The 10,710-nt window shown below is 31.7% G+C and overlaps 1 non-coding gene across 1 annotated transcript; it reads right to left on the reverse strand.

Annotated features, from left to right (window-relative positions):
- Window positions 1–3,179: 3,179 nt before the first annotated feature.
- Trnay-gua lies at window positions 3,180–3,269 on the reverse strand. Its single transcript is given in 2 exon segments — window positions 3,180–3,215; window positions 3,233–3,269. It is a non-coding gene; the product is annotated as a tRNA-Tyr (tRNA).
- Window positions 3,270–10,710: the final 7,441 nt, after the last annotated feature.

Genomic DNA, 10,710 nt, shown 5'->3' on the forward strand with positions numbered 1-10,710 from the left:
GTATACATAATATTTGATAATATTTAAGATGAACTTTATCTAGAAGAATTATTCATTGACAGGCATTGACTTGCTTTGTATTGTTTATATGCACTACTAAAGTCACATTGATTTTTGAAGTATTCCCTTTGTCTTGAGTGAGATTTTGATATAAATATTAATACACTTTGTAGATTGAGTTTAAATTGAAAAGCGAAACATGTGTGTTTGATTGTTAATCTCAGTTTAAAATTATAAATACTTATGCATATATGTATTTATGTTCCCACAAAATTTATTGTGACTGTTGTTTTAATGCAAAGTTGGTTAAGTACTAAGAATTTAGATGTCAGCTTTAAGTGGGAGGAGGGCACATAGTGCTAATGTATATCTGTTGAGTTTCCGTTCTGAATTAATGACATATCCCGAGAACACCTCAACAGATGTGGTTAATAGTGTACCATAGTAGCATGCTGGTGGTCATTTGGTAACACGTGACCTCTGTGTAAAGGAGGAGCCATTCATGTCTTAGGAACATCTATTTTTTATATATATATATTTATTATATATACTGTTAATGGGACCAATTCCACAATTTTAATATGATGTTTATGACATCATGTATGTCAAATGGAATTTATCGAACTTTTATGTGAGTTTATAGTCTTGAATTTTTATGTTATAAGATTAGTTTGTTTGGAACAAATTTCACAATTTCACAATTTCACTCATATGTTTATGACGTCATGTTTTAGCCTTAGTCTAACATAAAATATGTATATATATGAATAAGTACAAATTGTTGAGTTGTGTTTGGATTTTAGCATGTCAGACATTTCAAATAGCCGTTTGTCATTTTTCATCTTTATTTTATGAAGCTTCATGTATTGAGAATGAAAGATATTCCACACTTAAATGTATGCCTTGTAGGATATACATGTATGTTAACGCTTGTACTATATTAAGATATACTTATTTTAGATTTTTCTGTATTGTATAGTATATGTAGCAATTATTCTGCCATGTTTTATGACCCCACTGACTTCGAGGTGACGATGTTTCATATATCGTGGATACATATTTTATTTTTGTTATGTCCTGTAGATATTTCTATTACGCAAAAGTTTTGGCATAAATGCATGTATTTTCAATTATATATATATATATCATTATAACGTGTGTATGCAAAGGATCTTACAAGTGAGGCTGTTAAATACCCCCCCCCCACACACACCCCACACACCCCCCACCGCCCCGCCCCACCCCCCACACACCCACCCCACACACCCACCCCCACACCCCCACCCTCTATTTTATACGGGAGGAGGATATAGTGTTACCGACTTTCGTCCTTCGCGTCTTTATTTGTTACATATGTATGAAAAATATGTTGATGACGTCATTTTTATTATGCCATTCTGAAATTAAAGTAGCAGTATATTTGTTCAAGCTTTGATTGCAAGTCCGCCATTCTTCAAAACAAATCGGTTTGTGCATGGTATATTTTTCACAGCTCATTTACATATATAGAGTGGAGCATTGCATTAGATATTCACATATATCAGCGGGTAGTTTCGCGGTTTTCATAGCTATCATTAATAACCACGATATTGATTCTTATAATACATGTATGTCATTATATAGTGTTTGGATATCACTTTTATGTTAACCATGCGTTTATGGAGCAATTCCTCTAAAATATACTATATGTATCGCGGTAGCCACCCATTTAGAATATATTCTTAGAGAAATTGCTTCATAAATGCATGGTTAATATAAAAGTGATATCCAAACATTATATTTACACTAACGCGACTTTCTATTATATATCTTATGTAACTTAATCCTCATTTGCAAATGACATCGTAATTCGACCAAAGTCGGTTACTGGTTGGAGGAATTACAACAGTCAGAACAGCCAATGATGACCCTTCACACCAGTTTGAAACTTTCTTACGCGGTGAGAAATAGTTCTGTTTTTACAAGTGAAATAACCATAAATACCACGCACATTTTCGAACTTTATTACATTTAATCTGATCACACATATTATTTCGTATTTACTCAGATAATTACAATAAACAAAATATGACGATACAAATAATTAGTATTCGGTCAAGTGTTCGTTGCAGTGTACCGGTCGAACCTCGCTATGACACATGCATGTAAAAGATTCACTGTAGTTTTCCAAAGTTGAAGGTACAACCATGTAATACTCCGTTTGTCGCCTGGAGGTTAAGTATGTAGCCGTATTATATATTGATGGTTGACTTGGTGGCGATAGTTCTACCTCCGCGGAAACAGTGTCAGATGTTGTGTCAACGGCTCCATTTGAATGTGTCAGTTGATCATGAGGCATTGGTGTCATGGGTGTCCTGGATGTCGCCGTGGTAGAGCTCCTAGGCTTACTGTCAACACTAGGGCCATTAGTGGTACAAGTTGCAACGGATGACAGTGTTTTGGATAATGCTTGTCTTTGTTGAGAAGTGCAGGATCTATTGTACGATCTGATAGCAGACTCTGTCTTTTTGTTCACTCATGTACATGATGTGCCAAGTTTCGAAACCGTGTATCAGTTAATATTTTTGTTTGAAAAGATAAAAAATAAAAATGATATTCTACGAAGCAAACTATATGTGTTAACTTGTTCATTCAATATACTTTCAGTCATTCATCTGTTTTTCCTTTCTTTTCTTCCATTTTTCTTTTCCCTTCTTCTCTCTTCTCTCCCTCTCTTCTTTTCCTTCTCTCTTTACTTCTTTTCTCTCTTTTCTCCTCTTTTTCTCATTCTTTTCTTACTTTTTCATGGTTCAGCTCTGGAGACTAATGGGCTATGGCCTTAGCGCAATTGGTAGAGCACGAGACTCTTAATCTCGGGGTCGTGGGTTCGAGCTCCACGTTGAGCGTCAGTATTTGTCGTCCGTATACCTCAATGACATTATTTAGCTTATCTTTCATCATATTCAGTTGACGAGAAGGTACACTATGTAGCTGTCAATTACAAATGAAAAGTCGTCTGCACATCAATACATCGTTAATCAAGTATTATAGCAGAAATCTTTTACAGTATATAATTCTTCGAAAACGTGGAAGCAAGCTTTTATATAAGAATTTAAAGAGGGCAATCTAGTATATTGGTTTTGTTTTCGTTCTCCCTAGAAATAATTAGATAAAAAAATATTTAAAAAAAAAAAAAAAAATCCCGCGAGCCGGAGTCGAACCAGCGACCTAAGGATAGCTTTGAGATTTACCACTACAGTCCTCCGCTCTACCAACTGAGCTATCACGGGTGACATACAGCCTTAATGAGACATTTTTGAAAACTTCCGTCGATTCGAAGGGAATAGAAAATATATATAGCGATCAAAAAGTTAACGTTCCAGTACGGATCGATTTAACGAAAATCGGCAAAGTTATCTTGGGACGAGATTCAGATTCTTTATTTGCTTAAGTTTTACAACTTATCACAATAACACAAGACATGATACATTATATACAAAGGCAAACATAACCGCACAAGTATCTACCTGGCACACAACTTTCACCATACATAATGAGACATAATCCATATTGGTACTGCTTGATGAAAAATAAAATTGGTAAAAGCATTATTTACAGAGGTATTAAAAAAGGATGTAGAAATATAATCATACCAATGAAATACAATGTAACTACAACTGTCAGTAAATAAAACAACTTTTTCGATCATGTTGCCATAAAACAATGTATTTTGTCACTGTATTATTGTTCAATCAATTCAATCGGAGCAGTAACATAGTTACAACTACCAGGGTGAGACCGTTATAGTCTCACGGTATATGCGTGGTTCATTCCCACTCAGCCAACATGTTGTTTTTGCTATATAAACATTACCTGAGTTTACCTGTGGAAAATGTAGGTATAGTCTGTTTGGGGTCTTCCCCGAACACCAACTCTGGTGAGGGTGGGGTGTTTACATAGGGGTTAAGGTGTGTTGATAGGGAGTTATAGTCTGTTACAGAAAATTGGTAAGTGGGTTAAAGAAAAACAAGCGGATTTTGTATACAATTTGCAGTCTGAGAGCGGCGGTAAACTGCGCGATTTAAATGACGCAATCGAGAGAATGCATGAGTCTCCCACACCAATATCGCAAAATGATATGAACGATGTTGTGAATAGTCTTACAGACATATTTAAGAAAACGGCAAAAAGTGTCTTGGGTACGAAACAGACGAGAATGGGTAAAAAAACGGTTACACTAGGGAAAGATAAACCGTGGTTTACACGCGAATGCGCAGATAAAAGAAAGGAATTCCATGAAGCTAAGAAACGGTACAAAATCCTCAAAAATAATGAAAATCGTAAAAAGTTAATCAAGAAAAGTAGAGAATATAAAAAAGTAATCAATGCAAATTATAGAAAGTTCCAAGAAAAAACTGAGAACGAAATGAGGAAAACCTCCATGTATGAACCGAAAGCATTCTGGGATATCTTAAATAGATTTGATAAACAAGATAATGCACTGAGAGTTGACATGCCAATTGATGAGCTACATGATTACTTTAGAAATTTAAATCTGAATCCCAATAATAGTGAAGACGAATTTGAACTTCCGGTCGAGACTGATATACCGATATATGACAATATACTGAACGGCCGAATTAACAGTAAGGAAATATTAGACGCTGTTAAAAAATTAAATAATAATAAAGCGTGCGGAATTGATGATATATATAATGAATACATTAAAAGTACCATTAATGAAATGTTGCCCACATACCATAAACTTTTTAATATTGTATTGGACACGGGCATAATACCAGAAAGTTGGAGCACTGGCATAATTAAACCAATTTTTAAGAACAAAGGTGACCGCAAGGAACTAGATAATTACAGAGCTATAACGCTCGTCTCATGCTTGGGTAAAGTTTTTACGTCGATAATAAATTCCAGACTTTACACTCTATCAGATGAAATTAATCTTATTAGTAGCGCTCAGGCGGGCTTTAGAAAAGGACACTCGACCATAGATAATATTTTCATTTTACACACATTGACATCTTTGTATCTATCTTCCGGTAAAAAACTCTATTGTGCCTTTATTGATTTCAGGAAGGCCTTCGACTCGGTTTGGCGTATAGGTTTATGGCAAAAAATCATAAAAAGTAACATAACTGGGAAGATATTCAATGTTTTATATGGTATGTATTCAAACACTAAATCTTGTGTGAAAAATGGTAATGAAATGTCACAAATGTTCACCTCCAACATTGGTTTAAAACAAGGGGAAAATTGCTCTCCGTTTTTGTTTGCTTTGTATTTGAACGACTTAGAAACTTTTTTTATCGAAAAAAATGTTGATTGTTTGTCTAAGATTTATGAACTATGTCGTGACAATATTGATATGTATGTTAAACTGTTTATTATTCTATACGCTGACGACACTGTTTTAATGTCGGAAACAGCGACTGGCTTACAAACTATGTTAGATATGTTCCAGGAATATTGTCAGATATGGAAACTTGAGGTTAACACAAAGAAAACGAAAGTAGTAATTTTTTCAAAAAGAACAACGAAAGGAAGAAATCGATTTATGGTGTTCAATAAGCAACTAGATATTCAAGATACTTTTTCATACCTAGGTATACTATTTAACTATAATGGAAGCTTTACAGCTGCCAAAAAACAATTGTGTGTTCAAGCCAATAAAGCACTTTTTGCTCTTTATCGTAAGATAAGAAATATAAATTTACCTGTTGATTTACAACTGAAGTTATTCGATTCACTAGTCACCCCAATATTATTATATTCATGTGAAATATGGGGATATGAAAATACAAGTATGTTGGAAAAAATACATCTACAGTTCTGTAAAAGAATTCTTGGTCTACGAAAAAATACATCTAATTTGATGATTTACGGAGAAACTGGCAGGTATCCTATTACTGTTAATATTAAGCTAAGAATGATAAAGTTTTGGTATACTCTTCTAACCAATAAAAGCAAATTGTCTAGTACTATATACAAATTGATGTATACTCTCCATGTAACTGGTCAGACTGAGTTTAAATGGATGAAATATGTTAAAAATATTTTAGATAGCGTTGGACTAAGTTTTGTCTGGATACAACAGAGAAATTGTGTACCTGATATTAAATATCTACAGTCAATTATTACTCAAAAATTACAAGACCAATTTATACAAACATGGTTCAATCAATTAGAAAACACGTCGAGAGGACAAACATATTCTATATTTAAATATCGGTTTGGCTTTGAAGATTATCTTCTGCGACTAAATGTAAAAGATAGGAAAACTATATGTAAATTTAGAACGTCAAATATCAAACTTCCGGTTGAAACCGGAAGATGGACTGGAATCCAGCGACAAGATAGAGTATGTCCACTTTGTAACGCTGGTACTGGAGATGAGTTCCATTTTTTATTTGTGTGTAACAACCATAATGTACTCCAGTTGCGTAGTAAATATATCCCAAATTACTACTACAGAAATCCTAATTACTTTAAAATGAAAGGAATGTTCTCAATCTTTTATAAGAAATTGTATATGAATGTCAGTTTATTTATCCAAAAACTAGTCGAGTTATTATAACACACCTTTATCATCCAGCATTGTGATTATGCAGTATGTAATTATAAGCTTTATTATATTAATAATTATATTTATGAAAGGTTAAAATGTATTTTCCCACATTTCCTCTTCAAATTATATTATATTTTGCCTGTCATGCATCCATTCTGTTGAAAATGTCTGACCTCTTGTTATACACTATTATGTGTGTCTGAGTGAAAATAAAATCTTGAAATCTTGAGAAATATCCTCAGTGTAAGAACACAGGTAAATCAGAACACAGGTAAATCAACTCACCTGTTAGGTGATCAGAAAATCATTAGCTGTTAATGATTGCCAAACTGTTTCACAAATAGTGTATAAAACTAAGAACACTTTGGAAAATCATCATATTTTGATTTGATATTTGAATTATCAACATCGTGGCAGACATATACATCTAAATACTTACTGAATCTTGAATTGCAAAACAGTTATACGTTGAATACTTTTAAATCATATTTTCTGAAAAAAAATTATCAGACTTCACCATTTTGTTAAATTTTGTGTCACATTGATTTAATTTGTGGTTGTTTTCTGATTTAGTGTAAATATTCAAACAATACTTTAATACCACTGTTTAACTTACATTCTTTTAAATTATTTCAGCAAATTCAGCCCAGTATCATTTTTCATTGATATTGTAATGTATATCTGATTTTCGTCATTTGAATTAGCATTAAATTTGCATAATTACAGAATCTTAAATTCATACGTGTTCACTGTAAAGGAATTGTATATTAGTTAGACTTTGATTTTTTTATATTGATTAACTTTGTACGTTTTTCCGATTTGTATAGACAATTAAGTTATTGTAGAATTGTAAAATTCTTGTAACGTTGTAGCTGTAATCAGGTTTAATTAGTACAGGTTTACTTCGAATAATTTTATTTATCTTTTATCTATATGTTTTAATCTAATATTGTCATAATCAATAGCGAAATATATAGTTAGGCATGGTGCTTTGAAATTTAGATTTTTTATTTCTCGTTTAGACCTATTTTATTTGTCAAAACAAAAATGGGTTTAGACACAAGTATAAAACTTATAATCCGTCTTGTCCCATATAACATACATGATGGACTGAATTTACATGACCAAAAATAATAATGACAATTGATGATGATGTGAACATGTCAAAAATATCTATAAGATAAAATTTACCATATACATACATGTATGTCATATTTATTTTTTACTCATTTTATACTTATTTATTGATATGATATTGTCGTTTCATTCTTACTAGTAAAATAATCTATACGATAGTGATTGGAATTTAGAAAACTTTTTCTGATTCATATACCTGAGCTGACTCTATTTTTTTTACCTGAGTTGGTATTCCATATTGAAACAGACTATAACTGAACTTCAAAGAACTTCCTACATAAACACCTTCCTTTGTTTTTACCAGAGTTGGTGTTCGGGGAATGAGCCGTCTGTTTCAGTATACGTATACATGGGACTCAAAGGTGACTAACAATAAAAGTGAAGAAAATGTTTAAGAATACCTTTAAAAATATACATTATACTTTATTACTTATATTAATAATGATAGTACACAACACTTCAAAAATGAAATAATGGAAAAATCTTTCATAATTAAAAATGCACCATATACAGGTAACAATGATATACAGTGTACTTTTAATCATTTCTTTTTTCTTGTTCTTTTTCCCCTTTCAATTAGATATGATTACTATTTTATAATAAGCAACTAATTCTTACAAATTGAATTATTGTTTCAACAAAAATAAAGGTGCATTTTGTTAAAATCACATAAAGAGTTAACGGCATAAACTTCAATGATATGTAGTCAAAACTGTTTATAAGAGTATGTGTATGTAACCAACACAAAAACAACCAATTGTTATTCCCTCAAAATTACAATAAACAGTATACACCTTGGTCCAATCATTTTACCAGATCCATTAGTTATTTTTCTCTGAACACTTACAGTACTTGACGTTACTGAAAATAGATTATAGATTGCAATGGCAAATGCCCAGATTAGGGTTGATTTCTTGGAGAATGGTAGAGTATCAAGCTGGAGGTAAACCATTCGCAAAGAAGAGGAAATATCGCCAACTGGAATGGAGACTCTGCAGACTCTCAAGATGAGACTACGAAACAACACGATGGATGTGACTGCATATGCTGATGCAGCTTCACATCTTATCCACTAGTAGTAATTAATCCAGGATAATGACAATTATATACACGTGTATCATATACTTGTGTTTCCTGAACATTAACATTCAATTTCATAAAGGGACCTAATTGATTATGATGTACTTTGAGAAATTTAACTTGTGTAGTCTAAACATTATATACAAGTGTAATTTAACATTCAATTTCATAAAGTAACTTGAACTTGCAAGGGTTATGATTACCATATACTTGTGTTAAAGGAAGTGACAATAATATATAGACTACAGTGTAGCATTTCTTTGTAATAATAAGATTGAACTATTTATTACGTGAATAATTTCGTATGGTCAATCAATTCTTTTATTCCTCAATTATATGAGATTTACAATATGATAACGCCGATATGATTAATTGACTTTGGTGATATTGTGAACTTTATCCGTGAATTCTAGGAGTATACTGATTTATGCTTTATTATTCAATCAGTTTCATTATCATACATGATTTGTTTTACTTGAACTATTAAAATGTGATTTAAAGTGTTTTGTTTTTAATCGTTTTCTCTTAAGTACATTATATATACCTGTTATATATCACAATGAAACAGGTAACGTTGACTTAAACTTATTGATAATGTGACCTTTCAATGTAAAGGTTAAAATTGAACAAATGTATTTTTTGTTTTATCCATAAAACATAATAATTTATGATAACGTGTGAAATTTGTAACAATGAAAGATATAGAAAAATTAATTGTTTTCACTAATTTATGAAAAATTGAGTTATTTTATTTTAAATTTTTTAATTATATAAAAGTATTTGTGATATATATATATATATATATACATGTATTTAGTATACATTATCTACAAACTGTTAACAGCATGTAGCACAGGTAATACAGGTAACACAGGTAACCTGAGAATCAATTACTTCTCCAAAACAGGCTATAACTTACCTGTAATTAGTGCCTATTGTTCTCTATTGTTCCTACCCCCTATGTTAAAATAGTATATGTGGCTGAATGGGATGATACCACATGCGTCGGTGGTGTAACGGTCAATTCAATTCAATTTATTTTATTCCAAATGCAACACAGCATATAGGATAACACAATATTCATATAATATGTATACATATTGCAACTTGAATGACAAGATGGCGGAGGGCCCAAAACAGGCAATATACTTACGACACATAATAATGAATAACATATTGCTTTTGAAAACTTGTAACTGATGCATAACAATTACAGCGTCTACGTATTGCATGCCTATGACGTCATGACAGTATGACGACATAATTTAAACATGTACTATTCAATATAAATAACATACTTTCTACATACATATATAATGTATATACAAGAACACTACATATGAAAACTGTGATCATAATTTCCAAAACGCATTTAATTTAGTTACTTACAAGGAGAGTTTTTCTTTCTGCAGTGGCATGTAACAAAAATTTAACCAATCTATTCAAGGTTTTAACACTTTTACTGGAAAATAATTCTATCAATTTATAAACACTTGGACGAGAATAATAATACTTTTTGATGTATGTTTTTCTTAGTTCAGAATATGCAGGACAAAGAAGCACAAAATGTACTTCGTCCTCGACGTCATTTTTGTCACAAACTGTGCAAACTCTTTGACTTCTAGGTATTTTATTGTAGCGCCCAGATTCAATATTTAGACTGTGTCCTTGCATACGGAATTGACTCAATAACTTTTTAAATTTATAATTAATTGGCTTAATAAGATAAAATTAAGTATTGAAGGTATCCACAATATGTTTGTATAGATAACATTTCGACGATATATCAAACGCACTGCGTAATTCTTGAATAAATACATCATGAACACGCTGGACATATACTTGCATAAAATGACTTTCATTTAAAACGTATTGGCTGTTCCAAATATAACCAAAACCTAAACTACAAAGCTCATTTTTAATATGATAAA

Source organism: Pecten maximus, chromosome 18, assembly GCF_902652985.1.
Source record: "Pecten maximus chromosome 18, xPecMax1.1, whole genome shotgun sequence".
In the NCBI taxonomy this organism is placed as follows: domain Eukaryota; kingdom Metazoa; phylum Mollusca; class Bivalvia; order Pectinida; family Pectinidae; genus Pecten; species Pecten maximus.